The sequence below is a fragment of the Pleurodeles waltl genome, chromosome 2_1, assembly GCF_031143425.1.
Source record: "Pleurodeles waltl isolate 20211129_DDA chromosome 2_1, aPleWal1.hap1.20221129, whole genome shotgun sequence".
NCBI lineage: Eukaryota > Metazoa > Chordata > Amphibia > Caudata > Salamandridae > Pleurodeles > Pleurodeles waltl.
In genome coordinates, this window is record NC_090438.1 from 354,069,940 (window position 1) to 354,097,735 (window position 27,796).

Genomic DNA, 27,796 nt, shown 5'->3' on the forward strand with positions numbered 1-27,796 from the left:
CCTGAAATGGCGGCTGCTTGACCTGTGAGGAGAGACAAGTGGAAATGAGGTAATTCCGTTGGCGTTGTGTGCCGTAGTGGTTGGCGGGCGACGACCGCTGCGCAACTTCGCATTGGTTAACATTGGGCCCTATGGGTTCCAGGAGCCAATGGTGATGTACGCTGGTGGTGACGGTACGCACCCCGCGGACGTGACCGCCATTTTCTATCTCTTAACTCACTTGCTACCCAACCTTCAACAGGAGATGACCTACACTGCAAGTGCTGCTGTAACCTGTATCTGGAAGCGACAATGGCTCAAGTGTCTGGGGAAAGGACCCCTCCCTTCACTTCAGAGGAGTTGGAGAGACTGGTAGATGGGGTCCTACCCCAGTACACTTTACTCTATGGTCCTCCAGACAAACAGGTGGGTACACTGTGAGCATGATGCGTGGGCCATGGATGCATGGAGTGCTGTGTGTGTAAGCCTCATGTAGGGGGGGCTGAGGTGGTCAATGTATGTGCGTAAGGGGATGGGAGGGATATGGTGGGCCATGAGTATGACAGTCCGGACAGTATGACTAATCCCTTTTCTGCTGTATTTCTCCTGCAGGTAAGCGCCCATCAGAAAAAGGGTATTTGGCGTGCCATCGCCAAGGAGGTGCGTACCCTGTGGTTCTTTGAGAGGCAGAGCACCCACTGCCGCAGACAGTGGGAGGACCTGCGCCGTTGGGTAAGGAAGATAGCGGAGGCCCAGCTGGAGCTGGCCTCCCAAAGAGGAAGGGGTGTCTGTCGTACCCTGACCCCCCTGATGTTCAGCATCCTGGAGGTGGCCTATCCGGAGTTGGATGGGCACTTGAAGACATCACAGCAGCCAGAAGGGGGTGAGTACAGATTCAGAAACATGACTTTGCGCGTGTTGAGGTTTTACCTGGGTGGGGGATGTGGGCTGTGGGTGCCCCCAGGCCAGGGCGAACATGGCAGGGTAGGTCTCTTGTTTGGCAGGCTCTGAAGCACTCCAACCCCATTAGTGTTAGTGGCCATCTACTACTGGGCAGGGTGCTGTTGGTTTCAGGTGTGCAGCTGGTGGTGTTATGCTATGTACCCCATGGGCTTGTGACTAGCTTTGTAACTCGTAGTGCATGGCCTAGTGCATAGGGCTGCTCCCTGTGTGTTGTGTACGCCGACGGTAGTGTTGTTGCTGGCATTGACCAAGTGTATCCTCTGTCTCTCCCCCCCTTCTTGTTTTGTCACCCTGTCCTTGTGTGCATTAGCATCATCTGGCGGAGGAGCAGAGGCACCGGCGACGGAGGGAGCTGCATCCCACATGGGCCTGGAGGCTGAATCCACAGACGGTGAGGGCACCAATGGGACGGAGGGCGAGGGGAGCACCACGATAGAGACAGGAGTTGACACTACAGACAGTGACTCCTCCGATGGAAGCTCCCTGGCGGTGGCGGACACCTCTGTGCCCACCCCAACAACAGGTACAGCCGCCACCCTCATACCAGCACTGCCCTCCCAGCAGCCCCTCAGCGTGTTTCCCATGCCCGCTCACCCAGGAGGGTAGGCATCTCCTTCACCTTAGCGACTTCAGGCCCTGCCCCAGTCAGCCCTGCTGCCCTCAGTGAGGAGGCTATTGACCTCCTGAGATCCCTCACTGTTGGGCAGTCAACCATACTGAATGCCATCCAGGGTGTCGAAAGGCATTTGCAACAAACGAATGCATACCTGGAGGGCATTCACTCTAGCGTGGGGGACCAACAGAGAGCATTTCAGGCTCTGGCCTCCACATTGATCGCAGCCATTGTCCCTGTCTCCAGTCTCCCCCCTCCAACTTCCTCTACCCAGTCCCAATCCCCTCAACCGCAACCTATCCCAGGCACACCTTCAGATCAGCATTCACCCATATCAACACACAGAAGTGGCTCAAGCAAACACAAGCACCACACTTCATCTCACAGGCACTCACACAAGCACCATGCTCATTCAGACACACCAACATCCACTGCCTCCACTGTGTCCCCCTCCTCCTCATTGTCCACCTCCCTCCCAGTTGCGTCTCCACTCACACCTGCATGCACTACATCCTCATCCACTACCTCCATCAACAGCACGCCTATCACCACACTCCCCTCACTGGCAGTCACCACCCCCACATCCATGCACACGTCCCCTGTGTCCTCTCCCACTGTGTCTCTGACCCCTCCTCCCAAAGTACACAAATGCAAGCACACACCCACCCAACAGCCATCCACCTCAGAAAAGCATCAAGCTCATGCACGTGCACCCAAACACAGCAGACTGACACCTCCTACAACCACTCCCTCTTCCTCCACTCCCAAACATTCACCCTCATCCCACCCCAATGTCTCTAAGAAGCTTTTCCTACCGAACATTGACCTCTTCCCTACCCCTCCCCCATGTCCTTCATCTCTGGCCAGGGTGGCTAGAACCCAACCCAGCACCTCAGCCACCAAGTCCACGCCCGCTGTGGTTTCTGCAGCTGCCAGAGGCTCTCAGGGGGCACCCGTCAGCCCATCCAGTGTGACACCAGCACCTGCCAAGGCCAAGAAGGTTCCACCACCTGGCAAGGGCAAGAAGGGGACAGCATCCAGCAAGGAGAAGGAGCCACAACCACCCAGCAAGGCCACATCAAGGACTCCAGCTGGCAGACCCAAGGAGGCACCACCATCTGGCAGGAAGCTGCACAGAACACCAGCCAGGGCACTTCAGCCATCCCAGCCTGCAGGTGAAGGCCTGGTGGCTACCAGCACAGCCGCCAGCACCGCCACCTGCACCGTGGCCAGCACAGCCACCTGCACCGCCACGTGCACCGCCGCAAGCACCGCTGCAAAAACCGCCACCTGCACCGCCGAAAGTAGCACCACTGGCAGCAGCAGCAGCCCCAGTGGGCAGCCATCCAAGGCTGCAGGGGAAGGGCTGGAGCCTCCCCCCACCACTGGCAGCACCGGCACCTGCACCGTGGCCAGCACCACCACCTGCACCGCCGCAAGCACCGCTACCTGTCCCGCCGCAAGTAGCACCACTGCCAGCAGCAGCAGCCCCAGTGGGCAGCCGTCTAAGGCTATAGGGGAAGGGCTGGAGCCTCCCCCCACCACTGGCAGCACCCCAACCAGCACCAGCACTACCACCACTGTGCAGCCATAGCTGCTGGTGGATGGACTGTAGCGTTGCCTCCATGGAGTGTCATGCATCCTGCCCACTGCAAATCTTGTGGGTCTGACACCCAGGTGAGGGACTGTGACCTGGCACTTCCCAAGTGCTGCATCACTGGGCACAAAGCCCCCTCCAGAACCAGTGGAAGAAGGCATCCACTCACCCCCTCCTTGCCTGGGTGAAGCACGATGGGCACACATCCCCCTCCAGAACCAGTGGAAAAAGGCATCCCCTTACCCTATCCTTGGCTAGATGAAGCACACTGGGCACACAGCCCCCTCCATAACCAGTGGAAGAAGGCATCCACTCACCCCCTCCTTGCCTGTATGAAGGACACTGGGCACAAGGCCCCCTCCAGAACCCTTAGAAGAAGGCATCACTTGAGAGACTGTGGCTTTGCACTCCCCAGGAGCGAGTAGTGGGCATACCACCACTTGAGAGAATGTGGCTTTGCACTCCCCAGGACCAAGCAGTGGGCATGGAGCCCCCTCCAGGAGCAGTGGTGTTATTCCATCTTCCGGCTGAGGTGCTCCCCTTCCCCGTCCCCCTGAGGTGCCTGTGTGTTTTCGACCTGATGCCCCCTGCATTGTTCTCTCCGTATTGAGGTAGGAGTCAAGTGTGGGCTTGGCCTATGTGTTTTGGCCCAGTGGGCCACTGACTATTTCTATGTGGACATTTTCCCTCCTTTTGTATATATTGTATATATTGTACATACTGTTTATTTATTTATTAACGTATTTCTCAGAATTTCTAATATTACACTCATTTGACTCCATTGCTTTTGTCCTTGCGTTATTCCCGAGGGTTACGGGGTGTATATGTAACGTTGTTGCATGTGTTTGTGTGTATGGTGTTGGGGGTGTGGGTGGGAGTGTTGCATGTTGCGTGTGTGTGTCACTCTCTTTTTTATCCCCCCCTCCCTTGTGTGCTAGGTGCAGTACTCACCGTGGGCGTCATCACCTGCGTTACTGCTCCTGGTATATGAGTAGATAGAGAAGATAGATGGAGAAGACCTGCAGCTCGGGCTCCATGGCATCCTGGTTCTTCCTTGAGTGTCGAGAGGTGAGTGGTTTCCCTACAGAGTACTGTTTCCACTAAGCTTTTGATGGTGTTGGTACTGCCCCTGAAAAGCTGGCGGATGGGTGGGTTGTAATGGAGTGGGTGGTACATTGCCTTTCACCTGGCTGTTGGCTGTCCCGCTGCGGTGTTTGTTGCTACCGCCGTTGCGATCGGAGTGTTAAAGTGGCTGTCTATGTTGGCGGTTTCCGTCGTGGTCATGATTCCATTTTTTTTACCACCTGCCTGTTGGCGGTATTACTACCGATTTAACACCGACCACCAGGGTTGTAATGAGGGCCTTAGTAACACACCAACAAAAGCATTTATGTATCCATTTACTCACCTATACATCCATTTACATAGTCTTTCACACATCCATACAGGCACTGTCGCACTCGCTCACACACCTATACAGCGATTCATATGCCCAGCACTGACTGTTAGGTACCCATGCACTTACACAGATATACACCTAGTTATAAATCCAGTCACCCACCCATATACCCAGTCACATACCTATTTATAAATCCAAATAGTCACTAACACAGAGTCAGACAATGACAGAGGCAATTCCAAATCTACTCACACATCCACACAGCAGTTATGTATGCACCACTAACAGAGGCAGTTGCACACCCAAACACTAACATACACAACCAGTTACTAACCCATACAGCCACTTACGTACTAATTTAGACATCCATACAGTAACTAACACAACCACTCAGATTCCTTCTCAGCTACTTACACATCCTGTAACACACCCACACAGGCACTGATACGCTCATACACCTATCCACTCAACCAGTCACACACCCAGTCGCCCACCTGTACAACCACTCATTTACTCACTTATACACCCATACTCAAACACTTACACAGCATGTTACAAACTGAAATAACCATTTATGTAGCTATTTGCAAGCTTACAGTATGCAGTCTAATAGTATGTAAAGTAAAGTTAAATGTATTCTATATTTTGTTTTCAGATATCTACTTGTGTTGAAAGAGGAGGATTTCTGATGCCAAGAAAGGCAGAGAAGACAACAAAAACAACAGAAGGAAGAGTACTATCTGCATATAGGTGATGTAAAAAAGAGTTGTTGGTAAGAAAACCAAGGGGTTTCTTGAAACAGAATGTGAAAAAATGCAAAATGTGGAAAAACACAAAGAAAAAGCAAGGTTTAAAATCAACTCACAAAGAAGAAAGTCACATTGACGAGAAGGTGGCAAATAATTTAAAGAAATGTGATTGAGAATGATTAGAAGTATGGTAATACGAAATGTGGTAGGAAACATGAAGCAGTGTTAAAAGAGAAGGGCAGCATTGATGCAAAAACAACATTTTGTGAGAGTGGTTGATACAGGAATTGCTGTGAAGCACCAACTATTTATCTTGATACTAAACAGGATGAGAACACTGGACAGTACAGTATTGTCTATGAAGAAAAGAAGCCAAAAAAGGCTTCTTAATAAAAGTAACTTTTGCAAATTTTTCAAAGGGGAATGGAAGCATGGGTCTTGTACTGAGGCTTTCTTTAATGAATAAAGCTATGTCCAACAGAACGCATTCGTGCATGCAGTTAAAACAACTGGCTGATGCTATGAGTTAAAAGACAGTACTCCCATTGCAAAGGAGGAGATGGTTCATAGAAATGTAGAGGAGAAAATAGGTGAACAGGTACAAGGACGACCTAGACATGCCCACATGTATAAATGGGATTGCGGTAGTATTTGTAGTGTTCACCAGGAATCAATTGATATGTTAAGAAATGTTCTACGTCAATTTCCAGATTGAAATGCAAAACAGAAAATTGCATTGTTGGAAGCATCCAGGCAAAGTCATGACAGTTTCTGATTTACAAGGACCCTCATTGGTGTGAACATAATAAGGGGGTGCACCACTTGATCCATCAGGTGAAATACAATAAATATATACAAAGTCCAATATAGTCAAAAAAGTAATGATGCCAAATGTCTGTTGGTTTCTTCCAAAGAGTTTTTCATTAGCACTGGTTCGTAAGAGAAAGCAGCCAACGCGTTTCGCCCTATACATGGGCTTCTTCAGGGCAATATTCCGATTCGGATACAAGTCGGGCTCGTAACGGGCATGTGAACGCGAATGCCGAAAGGTTCTGAAGAACCAAAAAGACTGAATTATCAGGATCCGCGATTTAGCGAAATCGGTATAGCCATAAAAATCCGAAATTAGAGAGAGTGCGTGTCCCAAACAAGGTGGACGGGTCCAATAATATATGGCCAGAATATACGGGAGTACACTGTTGGTGACTGGCCATATATTATTGGACCCGTCCACCTTGTTTGGGACACGCACTCTCTCTAATTTCGGATTTTTATGGCTATACTGATTTCGCTAAATCGCGGATCCTGATAATTCAGTCTTTTTGGTTCTTCAGAACCTTTCGGCATTCGCGTTCACATGCCCGTTACGAGCCCGACTTGTATCCGAATCGGAATATTGCCCTGAAGAAGCCCATGTATAGGGCGAAACGCGTTGGCTGCTTTCTCTTACGAACCAGTGCTAATTAAAAACTCTTTGGAAGAAACCAACAGACATTTGGCATCATTACTTTTTTGACTATATTGGACTTTGTATATATTTATTGTATTTCACCTGATGGATCAAGTGGTGCACCCCCTTATTATGTTTAACCATATGGGGTTCTCTGTTACCTCTTAGGCTCTTCTGTGCAGCAGGAGCTTCGGTGGAGTTGCACACTATTGTACCTGGAATAATTTTGTATTATTATATATATCGTGAGTTACTGGATACTAATAGGGCTTGGTGCGTCTCTTCTCCTTTTTGGGTTTGCTGCATTTCTTCTTGTACTACGACCCTCATTGGTGTGTTTATGGACAAACAAATTTCAGCTCATCATTCGAAGATGTGAAATGTAGTTAGAAGAATTTACTTTGTAAGTCCCACTGCAAAGGCCAAATTAAAAATGTTGATGTCTCCTTGCAAACTGAAGAAGAAAATTAGGAAAGTGGCTAGAATTTTCAGTGCAATTATTTGTGGATGAACATTTGGATTTGTCAAAGCACCAGATCATGTGAAAGTATTGCTATGACAAATTAGGACAATAAAATGCCAGCCAGAGCAATACACAATAAATTAGAAGTAGTTGAAATTCCAGAGGAATTTTGACATCTAAGTGTTTATGAAGGAATACTCATACACTCTAAACATCCTTTTAAAGCAATCGATCACATGGAACCAAAGACTGGAAAACTACTGCCCAATGAGGTTCAGAAAAGGCTTAAAGGTAGAGTTGTGTATTGATCTTTAATTTTTAAATGCAATATTGAAACTGTGGGTGTAGAGAAAGTTCTGGATGAACTGTTATTCTAGTGAAAACTGTGCCACGAAAAACAAAAAAATATTGCAGGAATTAATGGATGTAAATATATTGAAAAAAGCTATGTTGTCGCTTAAATAAAATATTGTACATCAGAAGCATGTCGCACATGGAAGATGCATGGAGGAGGAAATGTTATCTTCAAGTGGACTATTTGGAAAAGTGGATAGAAGTAGATCTGAAGAAATATGTGAGCACTACAGTATCCATCCCCTGCATTCAAAAGTGGTTATGGGAAAGCTATTGAACTGTATCAGATGAAACAAGCTAAAAGAGCTCCAATGAATGTGGGAGAGAAATGCTTTTAAGCTTGATTTTTTTCTAAACTGTTTCCAATTGAAGTAGGTGGACGATATAATGAGCGCCCTGTGCAAATACCTGTAGCTAAGTATAAGTCAACAAGACTATATTCAGAGGACCTTAGATTTCGACAAATATTCTTTATGTATTCCATCTCTTACTTAAAAGTGATTTATCTGGACTGTCATATCCTGTTAATTATATTCTTACAACAGGAGTTTATGTACAAACTATGTCTGCAAAAGACGTTGTTGAAACAAATCATGAAAAGATGAGAAGCTCAAATGTAATTTGGTAAATTTGATGGCATGTCAAATGGGACCAATGAGTATTGGTGTCATCATTTTGGTGAACTCAACGGTATGCTTTGAAATTTAGGTGCCACAACTTGGTTTGTAACACTGAGTTGTGCAGAGTATGAATGGAATTATTTACATGAGTTTTTGAGAGAAGCAAGCCCTACCATTAAAGACATTGAATTGAAGAGACCAAGAAAACTTTACTTTTTGGATCCTGAAAATGTTTGCAGGTATTTTAACCACAGATTTCAAGCTCTGTTGTCCTTCATCCGCAAACAAAAAAATTCACCTTTTAGAGAAGATACTGATTTCTTGTGGTGAAAAGAGTACAAAGCAAGAGGTGATCCTCACAGTCATATGCTGTTGTGGATGAAAGATGTATCTAAAATCAGAACAGACACAGATGAGCCTGTACCTCCATTTCATAGAACAGTATATTACATGTGGCATTCTAAAATACACTGAGGGAAAAACCATTAAGCAGCAAGTACAACATTTTCAGTCTCATAGATGTGGAAAGTACTGTCCAAAGAAAAATATAGAGCAAAAGGAAAGTTTTACACAAAATGTCATTTTAGATTTTAAAGACCTGTTACTTCAATAGGAAGAGTGAAAAGATGTATATTTATAATGAGATATACACTTATTCATAAATCACCAAAAGACTCCTACAACCTCAGGAGAACAAAGGCTTTGAAATATATTAATGACTATAATCCTGCCATTTTGAAATGTGGAATACCAATATGGGTATTCAAATTGTTGCAGACAACTTTATAGCTGTTGCTCGTTATGTTACTTCATAGATAACAAAATCTGATAGATGGGGATGAAAGATGTTTGGGAAGAGATGTCAGATGAAAAGTCTCCAACAAAAAACTGTATACCTTAAGTTTGAAGATGCAGTCACACAAAGAAATTGGATCCTATGAATGCTGTGATTGAATGAATTCTGCTAGCTTCTATTCTAAGTCAAAATAAATTGTTTTGGTGAGTCAAGGCCTAGCATTAACTCAAAACAGAGTTTTGAAATCAGAAATTCAGCATCTTTCAGAATTTGAGCCAGATAGTGCAGACATTGTAAAAACAAAATTGTTGGACACTTACTATGCAAAAAAGGAGTGTACATCTTGATAATGTTTGTCTCTATGATGTACTTCAGTGCTACACATATAGAAACAATATGACAAATGTAAATCAAGATAAATTTGCTGTACTTGGTTGCAATCGGTGTTTGGTTCAACATAGGAAAGGCAGTCTAATTAACCATTGAAAACTGAGTTACCAGATTGATGAAAAAAAGAGAATGTTTCTATTTGGCACTTCTGCAGCTGTTTAAACCTTGGCATTCTGAAACAGGATTTGTGGGCGAGTCTGACTGCCATGAAGTCTCTTTCAGTGCTGCATAGGATGGCATTGAGTGATCAGTATTTCCAATCTACTTGAAAATGATCAATGATGAAATTCAACAGGAAGATATAATTGCTGCTGACATAGCGAAGGGGCATTCCCAAAGCAGCAAAAGTTGAGGTCCTCAAAGTCAGGACCCACTTGGACAGTCAATAGTTGAAAATGAGGCGGCAATAGCAATGAATGAGGTGGAGACTGTGATGGAGCAATCAAGACAGGAAAAAATTGATCTGGCAGAATTAAATGGATAACTAAATGATGAGGAAATTGAAATATATAAATGGAAGTGAAAGGTAAAGTTAAGCATGGATTGTTTCACAACAAGAATGGGTGTGCATGCTCAACATTTAAGCCTATACTGCTCTGTATCAGCAGTCAAACTTGTACTGGTAAAAGTTTCCTAATGCAAGTTCTTATTGCTTTTCTACAGAACACTACAGACTGTAATTTATCATGTGTGTTACAGCACAATCAGGATTAGCTGAACACAATGTCATTGTGGATGTTTGTTTACATTCTAAATACAAAGAATTAATTAGGAATACGTGACAAATATCTGACATTAAATATGACAGAATTTTGAAAGATATTAGAGTAGATGTTCATTCAAAAGACGGAAGACATGTTTTAGAAAGTCATTTTCTTAAAAAAACATTATCCAATAACAAAGAAATCAGCAGCAGAACTAATGTTCAGTATTATACAAGAAGGTAAATATATTGTGTGGCTAAAGCTTACGTTGGAAGAGTGTGCATCTTTCAACAATAAATTGGTAGAATTGGAGAAAGAAGAATGCTTAAAACTGAAGGCTAAATATAAAATAGAATAGAAGGTTGTCACTGTATTGCTCAATAAAAAGTTACAAGCAAAACTGGATTCATTAGAAAAATCTGTTTCACAAACTGCAGGATTGGGGAAATGTTTAATTCTATGCAAAAACTGTAGGGTGATTTTGTGTCAAAATTTAAATGTTGTGAGGAAGGTTGGTTTGTTTAATGGTGCTATAGGTAAAGTTGTTGAGTTTATTAATTTTACTTATAGTACTATGGTGGAATGCCTTGTGATTAAATTCGAAAAATTTACAATGCAAAGCAAATTGCACAATCTCCTACATGCTTTTTGCTTGTAAAAGATTTATCTGACTGAAACAGTATTAAATTTCTTTAGCATATTCTGTTACTATTCATAAATCTCAAGGTTTAAGTTTAGATGCAACATATATTAATATCGATAGTACAGTGTTTAAGGAAGGTATGTCATATGTAGCTTTGTCTTGAGATAGGACATTGTCTGGTTTGTGTCTCGTTGCATCTGAGGAGAGCAGAGTAAACATGGACTCAAGTTGTGTTAAAGAATGCAACAGATTAAGACGTCTTTATGGTCTTCATTTAGGACAGTATCCAGTTAATGAGAACAGCTCATCTGTCCACGGCGTAAAGTTTCAAAGCAGTATAGTGATGGCATTGTAAAGAAGGAGAAGAAAAAGAAGAAGGACGTTGTTATGAAACAAAAAAACTAAATTACGGAGATATTGTTGGTTATCAATTGTCAAACCCCTCTGGCGATAACAGCCTGAGAAACAACAGAATATATTGTGTTTTGCATTGTATAGTCTGTTAAACCGTCTGCGTAGTGAGACAATGACAATACATTCTGCATCAGTAATTCGTGACACTGTAGATACATGTAGTGGATCTGGACAGTTTACTCAAAATACTCAAGAGGATGCAAAGGAGTTTTTAATCGTGATGTTTGATGTTTTAGAAGAAGACATGATACCTGTAATAAGTTATTTGGACTTAGTTACTTGTGGACCATGAATGAGAAGATTGCTCATGCACATCAACTCCCCAAATAGAATCAGAGCGATTTATTTTTTTAATGTTACCAGATTCCAAAAGTGTGACCTTTGAGATATTAGTGAGAAAAGCTCCACAAAATAATATATGTCTAAATTGTCAAACAGATGGTCTGTCGGCTTTACATGTAGCACTAACTGGGAAGTATGTCAATTGGATGCATCAATGATGCAAAGCAGATGAAAATAAATTAGAAAATGAGATTAGTAACTTTAAAGCAGGACACATATCTGTTTCTGGTAATATATATACTACTATCGCTATCATTTTCCATGAAAGAGTTAGTATTAGATCTGGTTGTTGCACTGTCTATCTAAAAAGTAGAAGTGGATGAACAGAATATAAAGATAGGAACCTCTAAATTAATCAAAGATTGCCTTGGAAGTTACCATATTCCTATGGAACCAAATGTTTAAGGAGGGTCACGGTTGTAAAAGTGAAACAATCTAGTTATTTTAGATGCATTATCAGGGTTTATGACATCATATATCATCAGGCCTATCAAGAGTGATGTCTTTATAAGGCTTTGCCTATGCTGGTGTGCCTTATATATCTAGAAGTACTGATAGTGATGAAGTCCTCATTTTTAGCATATGTTTCTTTGGATTAGTAGTGCAAGTACAGATAAAATGATAATTTAAAGTATTGTATCAGGTGCAATGTGCAGTGTTGCTTATTTGCAGTGAGATACTGTGCAGTTCAGAGTTTTTTATAATGTTTATATGATTGTTTCTCCCCACTGTTCAAGAACGATTCCTCATAGAGTACATCATTTATCATATAAGTATAACACCTGAGAACAGTGAAAAATAGGAAAATTAAATGCTTATTTTTTATATTAACACAACATTAGAGCATAGGAAATGTGTAGCAATTTACTGCTAATATGGGTTTTTGCATTGTTAACATTTCTAAGTTTAATTGATAATTTTGTAAATTGCAATACTATTTTTTTTTTTTAACAGAAGAATGGCACCATCTATTGGAGTAATGTGGTTTACAAATGTGTTCTTCCAGTGTTGTTGTATAAGATTGCATTGTGAGGGTGTTCAGGACTGCAAAATAAATACACCCACTTACACAGTCTGACACCCACTTACAGTCCCATACAGCTGCCCACATACTCACTAACAAATTTATACAGACATTTATTTACCACATATCCACCCAGTCATTCAGATACCCAATTGCACACTCAACAGAAAATCACCCAGCTACTCACACACCCACACACTCACTGACAAACATCTAACCACACCCATACAGGCACTCACACATTCACACACCCACTCACATTCAGTTACTCACACATCCATTTATACATGGAAATACCTACGCACATAGGGCATCATTTACAAGGCCTTAGAGCCAGTGTTGCATCATTTTTTTGACACAATAGTGATGCTAGCAGTGCTTTACACTGCTCCATATTTACAAATGGATGCATTGGGCCCTGCACCAAATTGTACCTGCACCAGGTATAATATATGCAGGGAAGGCATTCCCACAGGAAAAAACCCACGCAGAACTGACACAGTGAGATTAATAATATTTCACTGCATCATTCTGCAACTTCACTGCATTATAATTTTACTTCCTGCTCAGAGCAGGCAAAAAATGGATGCAAGGCTTTTCCCTATGGGGCCTCCTCGCATTGCTGGAGTAGCATCATTTTTTGGATGATAGTCTAATAATGTGTGAGTTTAGTGGCAACAGATTTGTCCGAATTTTGGACGTATGTGTGAAAACGTGTACCATGAAGCTCTGTATTGTAAATACATTGCATCCATGGCATCATTAGGGGTTCATGGGGCACTGCTAGAAATCTGATGCATTGGGGCTGATGTCATATTCTTGTAAACGAGGCCCATAGACTTATATACCCATAGACACTTTGACACTCATTCACGTATCCACAGCTACTTACATACCCACTCAGAGACCCATACAGCTACTCACACACCCAGACAGCCACTTACCCAAGCACTGATACACCCATAGAGCCACTCACACATCTACTGAGACACTTATACAACCACGTAAACATCCATTTCCATTTTAGTATGCTAGATGACATTGCATAACATTTGCTAGTGTCTTCTTTAATACTCTATAAGTTTATTCCTCTTGGTGAATAATAAAGTAGTCAGATGTGCTACTTTGATTTCACTAAGGTGAGGTATGGTACATGTATACATAGAAAAACTAAGGGACACATAAACACACAATTGTATAAAAACATAACACAAGTGATAGCTCTTTCTTTGACCACATGAAATGATCCTAAAAAGAACCATTTTTTGGGAGTTTTTTAATTTTGCAGGAAAAATAACCAGGGTAGTAAAAGCATTAAAGAAAGGCAACTTGGAGTAAGCAACTGTCTGCAGTCTTTGCGAAGAATGGAAAGTGAAATTATGAGAAAAAAAATACCAAGTGTCATTGTTGACAGGACCCATGAAGTCAGCAACAGGTGACATCTTTAGTCCCACTGACATATTACACTTGCCACAATGGGTGATCATGTCTGGGAGTTTCTGTGAGACACCAGGGATAGTAATCATCTGGTCATGTGGTGACAGTTACACAGATGGTCCAGCTGCTGATGATGCTGCACCTCCTTCCTTTTCTCTCATCATACTGTCATATGTTTGTGAGTGGATGGTTTTGAGATGCTTCTACATGGAAGATGTGCCATGGGAATGCTTTTTGCCTGTTCCTCACAACATTGCATTTGTTGCACCTTACAATCTTAGCAACAACCTTCTTTTAATGTATTTATATGTAATTATAAACTGTGAAAATGTATATTGCTAAATTGACCGTATGAGTGAATTTGTAGTATGATTTATATACAACAAACTGTGAACTTTACAAAAAATAGTTACAGGGATGTTATAGTTAGGAGATAGCATTACAAAATTGACTGAAAAAAACAAAGGTTACAGGGGCGTCATAGTTAGGAAATAAAATTTAAAAAACCTTAAAGATTCACTGAAAAAAACAAAGGTTACAGGTAGTCATGACCCCTTGCTGTACCTCTGTAAAAAAAATGTTGTTCAGAGATGTTGATTTTTGTTTTATGTTTTTGCATCATTAGAGAAGTGATTCAGCTTGGCTAGACATTGCTAATCAGGCCATTTGTTTCTGGATGACATTTTCAATGGCGGATGTGTTGAGGTGATGATATAATATTTCAGGAAACATGAGACCTATACTCTTAATTTTGGTGTCAAAGCATATGTTTTGAGGGTCAAATAGTCTTATAGAGACTGAAAATAGCACCTCAGAGAAACCCTTCCACCTTTTTCCAAATTGGCATTTCTATAATGATGTGAATTAGCCATCATATTGGTAAATTATTTTAATACTTTTTTAGTTACAGGTTTTCCGTTGATTCAAATTCATAAACATGAGCAAAGCAGGTGGTAGCAGAGGGCCTTTACCTCCTGACAAAGTGTTGCTGATTACAAAATCTGAGGACTCCTTCAACAAAGAAAATTGTGTCATTTGCCAAACTAGTCTAAAAGAAAAGCTAACATCAACTGCGGCATGACAGAAAAGAGTTCAAGATGCTGCAGAAATACGGCAAGGCGAAGTTCACAAAAGATTGAAACTGATGGGTGAAGAGGAAAAAATAATTTAGCATTGTAACAACACATGCTACAAGTCATATACTATGGGAAAAAGCCTGGTAAGATGTTTAAAAATAGCACAAACCAGTGAACCACAACAATAACCCAATGCCCATCCACTTAGAAGATCAATGGCTACCCGTTGCCCACCTCCAACAACTGATCAGAAAACAAAGGATCTTCAATGTGTTATCTGTGGTTTAACCAGAGCAAGAGCCAAAGGGACTAGTGAAAGAATAAAGCACAAAGTATGTGAGTCTCAAACGGCAAACATGTTTTTATCTTCTTCCAAGATTAATTTTCAGCTGAATAGCTGACCTAAACAGGCAGGTGAGAGTATATGCAGCAGATTTGTATGCCCACCTAAACTTCATGCATGCATACATTCGAAAACATGAATGTACAAAGAGCTCCAAGCATCAAGGTAACCGCCAGACTTCAGTTAAGTTTGCACTCTTTGACAAAGCACATGAAGTTTTAAAGCAAATCTCGAGTGCTGACTACGAGTTCACACTCAGTGAGATCAGAGAAATAATGGTCAACATTGATGAAACTGTATTGATCCATAATATTGAAATTAAGAGTTTTCTGGTGAGAATGTACAATGACAGAATTCGTTTTTTGTCAGTCTAACAAAAAAAAATGAGCCAATTATGGGTGGTCTGAGTTGATTTGACTCCTGAGATTCTTGCTGCCAAAATAAGATCACAGGATGCAGTACAATCAGCAGGAACCATTTTAGGAAACATTCTGAAAGATTTAGATTTTGGACTTAATGACAAATTTTGGGATTCCCCAGTGTTCAGAAAACCATGGAAGTCAACAAAGAATGCCTGATGTTGTCTTAACATTTTACATCATTGTTTAATATCAACAAAGCAAAACAGTTACAAACTAAAGTTCTTGAGTATGGAACAGAAGCCTACAACATTGATGATGGCTTTGAATATATAAGTGAAGAAGTGGAAGACAATCCCATGAACCGACAGGCTTATGCTGTGCAAATGTACTGTCTTTTCCAAATCATGTTTTATTAATTATATGACAGCAAAAAGAAAACTTTGCTACACATGATGACTGCCCACCCAATCTATGACAGGTGCAAAAATAGAGAGCTAAAGCTGATTTAACTGGACTTTTCATATCACTTATTCAATGCGGGCTGAAGAATGAAGAAAAGCCAATTCCTCCGTCGGCTAGGATTTATGCTCTGATCTCCCAGAATACCGTCCCGCTGAAGAAGGTTGCATTTTTACCAGAAATACTATCTCCAGTCACAAACTACGCAACAATAAACACAGCTCTAAAACATGTCCAAAATGTGCATTCTCAGCTTGAAGACCAGTCTATGCTGCCAATTTTCTGCGATGAAAGTGTTTTTCATATTGTAACTGACCTTTTTATGAGCAATCCAGTAGAATGGATCTTAATCCATTGATGGGCATTTTTCACATGACAATGTGTTGTGGTGTGTAGGAAGTTATTTTAGTGGATATGGCATAGACAATGTACTCATGGAGGCAGAAATGTCAAAAAAGTGTCAAAACATGTCAAAAGTAAAACTGTTCATTCAGTATTGAGTGGAACTCATTATGTTCATTCATTACAAGGTATGCTCAGAGTATCTGAGGCTATAAAAACATTGCTTTAGAATGGTTTCTGGAACAAGAATGACAAATTAGGTTTTCTATATTTTATCTCAGAAGTGAAAACGGCACAGGGTGCACTCCATTTAAAAGACATGAAGCAAAGCCGGGCAATTTTCATGACACTATGTTCAAAATCAGAAAACCTTAAGGTCATAGAGTTTGTCAAAGAATATGAAGAATAGTGAGTACTTTGCAAGTACTGGGGAAATGTTTTACACATGATAGCTCCAGTGAACAATTAGGAAGGTGATTAGGAGCTGCATGTGAAGACCGTGGAGTCACTGATTACTGTCTTTCGCAAATTCAATTGCATAAACTACCTGAGACATGGGTCCTGGTATTTGTAAAGGGTGAAGAAGCTAGAAGTAGAAAAACCATACCTCTACAGGAAATTCATACAAAAACATTTTCTAATGAAAGACAGTGAGGGAAGGTTTAATGCTGTGCCACCAGATATAAAACTGAAAGACAATCAAGAGATCACACAAAAGTTCCAAGGGAATTGTTGGTCAGACACGTAAAAGTGAATATGTTGCTCAATAGCAGCTAGTTTACTATGAAGTCCTTTATATTTGCAATGTTTTCAGAGAGATAACAATTTCAAACTTAATTGACCATCATGAAACTGTTCCTCACCATTAACTTGTAGGAAAAAGAGGAGAAAGTTTTAATAAACATGTTGACAGCTTTCTTCATTTAATACAGCAGCAAGGAAGCCCTTTTGAAATGATTGAGCCTACTGGACTACAGAACTTGGTGACCAAACAATATGTGAATAACAATATAAAGATACATCTACTAGATGTTCTGGAACATGGATCAAAACTATACGCAGAACTGAAGCCGGAGAGATCTGTCTTGAAAGAGAATCTGTTAGACATAATCACTAAAGCTAAACTTCCACACTTTAATTGCCATAGTAAGACTCTCACCCAGCCAGCCACTACAAAACAGGCTACAAAAACAATTTTCGCAAGCATGTAGAGATATGGATGTAGCAAAAGAAAGGGGTGAAATTATCAAGGATCATGTTACATGATCTTCTTCCAACAAACACAATATTTGATGGAGATGCTGCAACCAAACCAGTGAAGCACAAAGTGTTAAAAGAGCTCGGAAAAAAGCTTACACTTAAAGAATTTCAATTAAAAAAAGGTGTCCTCAATAAAAACTGCTGTTGTTGTTGACTATTTGTCAGAATTGCGAATGGTCAAAATTTTATCCAAGCAAAATTTGGGAGAGGTCATTCAGACTGTTCTACTGAGATAAACGTCAGTATGCACCTTGCAAGAACTGCACATCGCCTTTGAGAGGTATCTTGAAGTATCTGTAGAAGAATGTGAGAGAATCAGATGAATGTCTACAAGTGGAACAATTGTCCTTGCCTGCATCAAAAATTCGACACCTATACCTGTGCATTTTGATAAATTCTGGTCATCAACATCAAACAAAATTTACTTGGCTATGTTCAGTTGCCAAAAGATTGCTGATGCTTCAGTGAACACTGAATTATCAATTATCACAAGAGGAATGATTGTAAATGAGGAGTTGGTGCCTGCGGAAATATATTCAAAAGGTACGGACTATATTGTTCAAGAACTTAACAGCAAATTGGAGGAAGCTGACCTTCATGTTGTGCCACATGCTGACTGGGCTGTTCGAAAGGGTTCCAATTGAATCATTTTATTGTCAAATTACACAGATATTATTGTGCTACTTAGATCTGTTGCAGTATTCATAAGTCAAGAATTGTCAGAGTTATGGATATGTTATGGAACAGCCTAGAAAATATGCTTAATCCTGATTTATATTCCGTACAAGAAATATGACCCAAAGATACCCAGTGTTCTTATTAAGGCACGTAGTCTTAAGGATGATGACACTATGAGCAAAATCTGATCAAAGCTTGGAGATTTTACTGCTGAACCTGTGACGTTTCTAAAAGGATTTGCTGGGACAGAAGAATAATATGATGTCAAAGACTGAAAAATATCTTGTGCTTGTGTGGAAAACAAGTTCTGACTGTCACACATTTGAGGATCTTCAGTACAGTAAGTTTGAGATCAATCCTGCTAAGTGACCTTCCACAGACGTCATATTCTGTGTGTGGACACATTAAAAGAGCCTTTTACTTGATGAGAAGTTGTGCAAATGTTTTGGATCATGCGTATGTAAAGAAAGATCTGTGTGAATTTGGTTGGGAAGATATTGATGGGATGCTAAAACCTAAGAAATTTCTAAACCTCTACCCACAGAACTTACATGTACACGTGCTTGCAAAACCTGTGCTACAAAAAGATGTCCCTGTCAATATGCTCTTGTCAAAAGTTCAACATTCTGCAAAAAGTGAACTATGAAAATGTTCTAAAACAGGAGTAATATACATTCCTTTTTTCATATTCAGATCATAAACATTGTTTGATGTCAACATAAAGGGAATAAAAATCTTAATTATTTGTTTCATTTCCATACTAGGGTGGCTCCTTTGCTATGGCGAAGGAGCGTCGCCCCACTGGCTGTGCCAGAAGCAGACAAATAAAATTACAGATAGTTTTATTTGTCTGCTTCTGGCACAGCCAGAAGTTCAGGGAGTGGTCGGGCTGGGCCACGGGAGATGGGAGGGGAAGGAAGGGAGAGTGCTCATAAGTGCACATGTATGTTTGGCCAGTCTCAGATGGCCGGCCAGACACACATGCGCTCTTAGGTTTCTCCAGCCCGACTGTGTTTTACAGCCAGGCTGGAGAAACTGCACAGACCCCAGGGCTGTGTCTGAGTGGCAGTCACTGCCGCTCAGACCAATCCTGGCACTGCTTTCATGCAAGGTTTTGCATGAAAGCAGCACCAGGAATGCTGGGGTGCCTGTGCTGGTGTCCCAGCAGTGAATGCTGAGACACCAGAGGAAGAGGAGTGCGAGGAGGCTAGGAGGGAGCAGGGACGAAGGAAAGGTACGTTTTTATGCTTTTAACATGTTTACCTTCTCTCTGTCCTCCCCCCAGCCCCTCCCCTTGTGTTATGCAGCAGCCACCACTGTTTTCATATGTCTCTTCTTCCTCCATTATAGCCGCCATTTTGGGAAAAGGTGGAAGAGTTGCTCTGAGGAGTTATTTCCTATCTCTATAACAATATTTGACCCCCGAAATCTATATTTTGACATCAAAATGAAGTATATAGGTCTCATAGTTCCTGAAATGTTACATCAGCACTGCAACACATCGGCGGATTTCAAAAACGCTGTCCAGAAAAATTCGGCCCAGATCAGCAATGTCTACCCAAGCTAACATACTTCTCTAATGATCCAAAAACACAAATTAAAAATGAAAATCTTTGGATAACTATTTTTTTTTACTACAATATACCAGGGGGCCAGGATTAATTTACCTTAAGGACAATTGACAAGGTCCTAAGTGCCAAGAACAAGAGTTCTCTAAATGGAGTGGCGCTCGCTTCTAGAGAAATGAGCGGAGGCATGAACTGGATTGAGCGACTTACAGAGAGATACCCTGAGGCTTCCTATGGCACCAGATTGTGCTTGAGAGATGAACCAACGCATAGAGGATGGAGAAGAATAGCTTGGCTCTGACTTGATCAATATAGGAGTAAGCAGAAAGTGTCTGTGAATCACCATCATAAAGCTACCATCCTATGTATGTAAGTTTAGAACATAAATTGGGATCATATTTCAACTCCTAACCAGGTAAGCCCTGCACATAAACTTTAGCCCTCAGTCATCGAGCAAGCTTAATGCTTTCCAAGCGGGGTTCCTGACATAGTCAATGTATTGGGTGAACTTTCTTATTGTCACCTCACAATTGTTTATGCTACCAAACAAGAGTAAGGCACATTTGGGTATTTGTTGTCTCAGATGGAGCATGTTTGTCGTGAAGCAGAATAGGAACCTTACTTCAAAATGTGTATGAACAGTAAGGTGTTGTAGGAAAGTCCTTTTTTTTTGCCTGATCACCCCCACTCTTTCTGGATAGGTACTGGTGGTTACTGACTCTTGGCTGTGCCCTGGGTACTGCTTACCAGTCCCAGGGCCAGTGCTCTGTGTAAAATGGATATGCAAATTAGGCTAATTATAAATTGGCTAAGTTAACCTACCTATAAGTCCCTAGTATATGGTAGGGCATGTAGGTTTAGGGACCACAGCATAGGTGGTGCACACCTAGGTGCATTGCTGAGGTGCCCAGTGTCATTTTAAAAGCAAGCCTGCCTTGCTGGCTGCTTTTAAATTAAAGTTATATGCAAATTCGACTTTGGAATTAAAGTTACTTCCAAAGTTATAAACTACCTTATTTTTACATATAAGTCACCCCTAAGGTGTGCCCTATGTGCCCCTAGGGCTGGGTGCCATGTAACTATAAGCAGGGACTTTATAAAAATAGATTTATAAGCCCTGGTGAGGTAAAAACAGCCAAATTCGTTTTTCCCTCATTGAAGTAAATGGCCTTCATAGGCTAGAATGGGCAGACTTTATTTTAAATTTTAAAGTCTCCTTAAATGTTACATACCAAGAATTTGGTATCAAATTGATTGTTATAATAAATCCCACAACTTCCAGTTGTTGGATTTAATATAACTAGTGCAGGTAAAAAGTTTAGACTTTACCTAAAAAGTTGCCAATTTCAGCTCTGCATTGTTTTTGCTGCTGTGCTCTGATTGGCCAGCCTGCAGCAGCTTCTGCCAGGCCACTTTTATGAGGTGTGAAGTGGCCTGGCTTTACACAAAGGAATGTGCTTGGGGGAGAGAATCTCCCCTCAGCAGATGGGGAAGCAGGAAGGGGGAGGGCTGCCAAACTGGTCTTCAAAGGCAGAGAAGGACATCTGGAGCACCCAGCAACACCCCCACATCCTGCAACCCCAGACAGCTAGGTGCCCCCTTGATTAGATTAGGAGAGGGCAGGAGAGGGGTGTGTTTATGATTTTTAGCCACACCAGTGGGTGGGCTCAGCCAGATCTCTCCTCTAAAAATCAGATTCATCCATTTTGGATTTTTAGAGACTATTGCCTTCTGGGATGGATTTTTGCCACACTTCCCAGGAAGTGGTCATCACAGGGGGACGACCCTGTCCCTGATTGGAGGACCAGGGCCCCCCTGCTTTTCACCCAGGAGCAAGGATAAAACTGGCAGACCTGCACCCACGCCTCAGATCCCCACCAAATTTCAAGAAGAAAGAACTACAAGAAGAAGAAGGACTGCCCTGCTGGACCCCTGGCCTGCACCTGGACCCTGCACTCAGAAAGACTGCACCAGCTGCACACTTGGGCTTCACCACAAGAAGGACTTTGCCTGGCTTCCACTGGTTCAAGGAGGGACTCCCTGTTTGCTACAGGTGAAAAATTGCTAACCAGAGTCCCCTGCACCAACTCCTGAAAAAGTGACCAGCTGACCACTGCCCAGTGGCCAAAAAGGAGTTTGCGCCAGGTGCACTCTGGGAGTTGAAGTCCGCACTTCCCAAGGACCATCACAGAACTTCTGGACCCTTGGGGTGAGCTGTGGACCCCAAAAGAACCTTAAAAGAACATCTGGGTGAAGCCCCAGAAGTTTGGAAAAGATTGGAGAAATTTTAGAAAAAAGCTCCATAAAGTGACCGACTCGACGCGGAAATTCTAGCCGGCTTGCCTCAACCGCGACCCGGCCTGACTTCGTGGTTCGTCCCGGTCAAGAAAAACATCCGAAAAAAAGACTAAGTCCGAACGTAAAAAGTTGACCGGGACCTTCCAGCCATCGTATCCGAGAAGGGCTCCACGGACGTCGGATCAAGATCCAGGTTTACCCCGGTCGAAGGATTTTCATCTCGAAAAAACGACTAAGTCCGAAGGTAAAAATCACCACCGAGGAAACCGACTTCGCGTATCCGGACAAGGGCTCCAGGAGGTCGGATCCAACTGGCAGGTTCGTCCCGGGGAAGAAAAACATCGAAAAAGAGACTAAGTCAGAAGGTAACTTTTTGACCGAGGCCTCCCGCGACTTGTAGCCGAGCAGGGCTCCATCGCGGTCGGCCTGAAAGTTTGACTTTGCCCCGGTCCTGGTGCAACCAGATGACCCGATTGGCGCTTTTCGTTTCTGAGCGCTAGAAAATAATAATACTTTAAAAATTCATATCTCCGGTTCCCCTGAACCGATTTTAATCGTTTTTGTGTCATTTTAAAGATAAAAATATAAGCTATTTTTATAAATTGGTTTTGGATTTTTAAACTGTTTCCTGTGTTTTATTTAATTACTGTTTTGTGATATTTGAATGCTTTACACTTTGTCTCCTAAGTTAAGCCTTGACGCTCGATGCTAAGCTACCAAGGGTAGAGCTGGGATTAATTTACTGAGACCTAACTGTACTTTTGTGGAGGTTTGTGGCTTGTTGCTAGGTGTAGGTACCTACCTGCCCTATCAATAACCCATTTTCCAACATAATTGGTGGCAGCGACGGGATCCTGTACTTGTGTTCAATATCACGTTACAGTTTTAGATAAAACAAATTAAAAAATCCTTTAAATTGTCCTAGTGCAAAAATTGTTTTTAATTTTTAATTTTAATTTTTTTTTTTTTTTAAATTAATTTGGATTAATTTCAATTATTGAATTTTTGTAATTTTTCTAAATTCTTGTTTCCAATTTTTGCAAAAAGTTTTTGTTGACACAAAACTAGGGAACCATGGAGCTTGATCTGGCTAGCCTACCTACACTGACAGTAGTCCAGCTTAGGGGGTTGTGTGTTGAGAGAGGGTTGCCTGCAACCACTAATCTCAGGAAGGAAATCCTAATTAAATCCCTGACAGCATGGGCTGAGGCCCAAGAGGTAGAGACAGAGGAAGCTCCAGAGGAGGAAGAAAAAGAGGAAGATGCTAACTCTAACCATTCAGGGGAGGGAAGGCATCAGACCCCAAGTGAGGAAGAGGAGGAACGGTCCTCACTGGACACAGTCACTAGGGGGAGACCCAAAGCTAGTGGTAGGAAGGGGGTCCTTTCAGGAGGAGAGAACCCATCCATCAGGGAGAGAGAGCTGGAAGCCCAGCTAGCCTACATAGCTTTGGAGGCAGATAAGCTTGCCCTAGAAAAAAAGAAGTGGGCAAGCAAAGAAAAAAAAGATGGAAGCAGCGAGAAAGAAACTGAGGTGTCCCTGGGTGGGGGTTTTGCCCCCAGATTACCCAAAGGGGTGGTTCCTGCCTATGTAGAGGGGGATGACATTGATAAGTGGCTGGGGGCCTTTGAGAGGGCCCTCCAGATGAGGAAAGTCAAGCCTCAGTACTGGGGTTCACTCCTTTGGGAGTTAGTTCCCAACTCTGGGAGGGATAGGCTCCTAACCATGAGTGGGGAGGATGCAGACTCATACCCCAGTATGAAGAGATGCTTGACTAAAAAGTTTGGTCTAACCCCAGAGCAGTATAGGCTTAAGTTTAGGGACACCCAAAAGACAAGCACCCAGTCCTGGGTGGACTTTGTGGACATTTCAGTGAAAGCACTGGAGGGCTGGATACAGGGCAACAGGGTAAGTACCTTTGAGGGGCTGTACAATTTGATTATGAGGGAGCACCTTCTAACTAATTGTGTCCAAGAGAGGCTCCGCCAGTATCTAGTAGACTCTAGGTTGACCAACCCCAGAGAGCTGGGGGAGGCAGCAGATGACTGGTTAAGAACTAGAGTTAACCAGAGACCCCCAGGGGGTGATCAGAAAAAGGGAGGACATGGTTCTTCTCAGGGGAAGAACCAGGGGAAAGATGACAAAAAACCCAAAGAGTCCTCACAAGAGTCCCCAAAAACTTCTCAGGGAGGGGGAGCCCCGAGCCAATTCACTTCTAAAGGGAAAGGGTATCAGGGAAAGAATTTTGATCCTGCTAAAGCAGGAAGGTTTCAGGAGCTTGCTAAGGCCGGCAAGTGTTTTGACTGTTTTCAGCCAGGACATAAAAGAGGAGATGCTATCTGCACCAAGAAGCCCCCCACTGGTGGGCAATCCCAGGGGATTGCTAGTGTAGGGTTGGGGGTGGAAGTTGGCCCAGGGGTGGAATCAGGGTACACTGAAGTCACCTTAGTATCCGTGGGTGGGGTGGACATTGCAACTATGGCCACCTTACCTCCCATCATGCAGAGGTATAGGCAGAGGCCTAAAGTCAATGGGACTGAAGTGGAAGCTCTGAGAGATACAGGAGCCAGTGTGACAATGGTCACAGAAAAGCTGGTTTCTCCAGAGCAGGTCTTACCTGGTGTCTTCCACCAGGTGACTTATGCAGATAGCAGAACCAAACTCCATCCCATGGCTATGGTGAGTCTGGAATGGGGAGGTGTGACTGGCCCTAAAAAAGTAGCTGTAGCTCCTGCCCTCCCAGTAGAGTGTCTACTGGGAAATGATCTTGAAGCATCTGAATGGTCAGAAGTGGAGAGAAGGGTCCATGCAAAGATGCTGGATCTCCCTGAATGGGTGTGTGCTGTGACCAGGTCACAGGCAGCACAACAGGGAAATGCTGGACACTTGGACCCTGGAACAATGGGCCAAGCCTCCAAGAAGAAGAGAAAGGGCACTGGGTCTGGCTTGCCAGCCCCAACAAGTACAGAGGGTCAGGAAGAATCCAACCCTGAGGGGGAGGATCTGAACTCTGAAGGAGGGACACCTTCCCTGCAAACTCTGCCTGACTTGGCAGAACTGCAAGGGGCAGGTGGGCCCACCAGAGAAGATTTGTGCCAGGGACAAAGAGAGTGTCCCACTCTTGAGGGCCTGAGGCAGACTGCTGCCAGGCAAGAACAAGGGGATACCAGTGGTACCCACAAGGTTTACTGGGAGGATGGAGTTCTCTACACTGAGGCTAGGACCCTCAAAGAAGGGGCTACTAGGAGAGTAGTGGTCCCCCAAAAGTATAGAGAATTCCTCCTTACCTTAAGCCATGATATCCCCTTAGCTGGTCATTTGGGACAGACCAAGACCTGGAACAGGCTGGTCAACCATTTTTTTTGGCCAGAAATGTCAGAAAAAGTCAGGGAGTTTTGCAGCTCCTGTGTCACCTGTCAAGCCAGTGGCAAGACAGGGGGCAAGCCAAAGGCTCCCTTAATTCCACTGCCAGTGGTTGGGACTCCCTTTGAGAGGGTGGGGATTGACATTGTTGGTCCCCTAGACCCACCAACTGCTTCAGGTAACAGGTACATTGTGGTGGTAGTGGACCATGCCACCAGGTACCCTGAGGCAATACCCCTCCGGACAATCACTGCACCCACAGTGGCTAGGGCCCTACTTGGTGTGTTCACCAGAGTGGGATTCCCAAAGGAGGTGGTCTCAGATAGGGGCACAAACTTTATGTCAGCCTATCTGAAAGCCATGTGGGAGGAGTGTGGTGTTACTTATAAGTTCAGCACACCCTACCATCCACAGACCAATGGTCTAGTGGAAAGATTCAATAAGACCCTGAAGGGCATGATCATGGGTTTGTCTGACAAACTCAGGAGGAGATGGGATGTCCTCCTCCCATGCCTGCTGTTTGCCTACAGGGAAGTGCCACAGAAGGGGGTTGGATTCAGCCCCTTTGAGTTACTGTTTGGGCACCCTGTAAGAGGCCCATTGTGCTTGGTGAGAGAGTCTTGGGAAAAGCCTCTCAAGGAAGCCAAGGAGAATGTGCTGGATTATGTACTAGGCCTGCGGTCTCGCATGGCTGAGTATATGAAGAAGGCAAGCAGGAACCTGGAGGCCAGTCAGGAGCTCATGAAGCTCTGGCATGATCAAAAGGCTACCATGCCTGAGTATCACCCAGGACAGCTGGTGTGGGTTTTGGAGCCCATGGCTCCTAGGGCACTACAGGCCAAATGGACTGGGCCCTATCCAATCCTAGAGAAAAAAGGTGAGGTCACCTACTTGGTGGACCTTGGCACCCCCAGGAATCCTCACAGGATCCTGCATGTTAATAGGATGAAACCCCACCAGGACAGGGCAGACATGACCATGCTGATGGTCACTGATGAAGGGAAGGAGGAGGAGGGTGAACCTCTGCCAGACCTCCTGTCCTCAAAGGAAAAAGATGGGTCAGTGGAGGGAGTGGTACTCTCTCCCAAACTGACAGATCAGCAACAACAAGACTGTAAGCAAGTCTTGGGACAGTTTGCTAGTCTGTTCTCCCTGACCCCTGGACTCACCAATTGGTGTGTCCATGATGTTGACACTGGTGACAGCTTGCCTGTCAAGAACAAGCTGTACAGGCTGTCTGACCAGGTCAAGGCCAACATCAAAGCTGAAGTGGCTAAGATGTTGGACCTAAAGGTAATTGAGCCCTCTGATAGTCCTTGGTCCAGTCCAGTGGTACTGGTGCCCAAAGCTAGTCCCCAAGGTGGGAAGAAAGAATTAAGATTCTGTGTGGACTACAGAGGTCTAAATGCAGTCACTAGGACTGATGCTCACCCCATACCTAGAGCTGATGAGCTCATTGACAGGTTGGGGGCTGCCAAATTCCTGAGCACATTTGATCTGACCTCAGGATATTGGCAGATTGCCTTAAGTCCAAGAGCCAAGGAGAGGTCAGCATTTTCCACACCAGAGGGCCACTTTCAGTTCAAGGTGATGCCCTTTGGGATGAAAAATGCTCCTGCCACCTTCCAACGGTTGGTGAATAGAGTCCTATCTGGGTTGGAATCTTTTAGTGCAGCTTATCTAGATGATATAGCTGTATTTAGTTCCACCTGGAGGGACCACCTGGTCCACCTGAAGGAAGTGCTTCAGGCCCTGCTTCAAGCAGGCCTGACTATCAAGGCAAGCAAGTGCCAGATAGGGCAAAGTTCTGTTGTGTACCTGGGCCACCTTGTTGGTGGAGGCCATGTACAACCTCTCCAGCCCAAGATCCAGACTATCCTGGATTGGGAGGCTCCAAAAACCCAGACTCAGGTCAGGGCCTTTCTTGGCCTGACTGGGTATTACAGGAGGTTTGTTCAGAATTTTGGGACCATAGTGGCCCCTCTGACTGAGCTTACCTCCAAGAAACAACCCAAGAAGGTCATTTGGACCCCAGAGTGTCAAAAAGCTTTTGACACCCTAAAACAGGCTATGTGTTCAGCACCAGTGTTACTGGCCCCTGACTATAGCA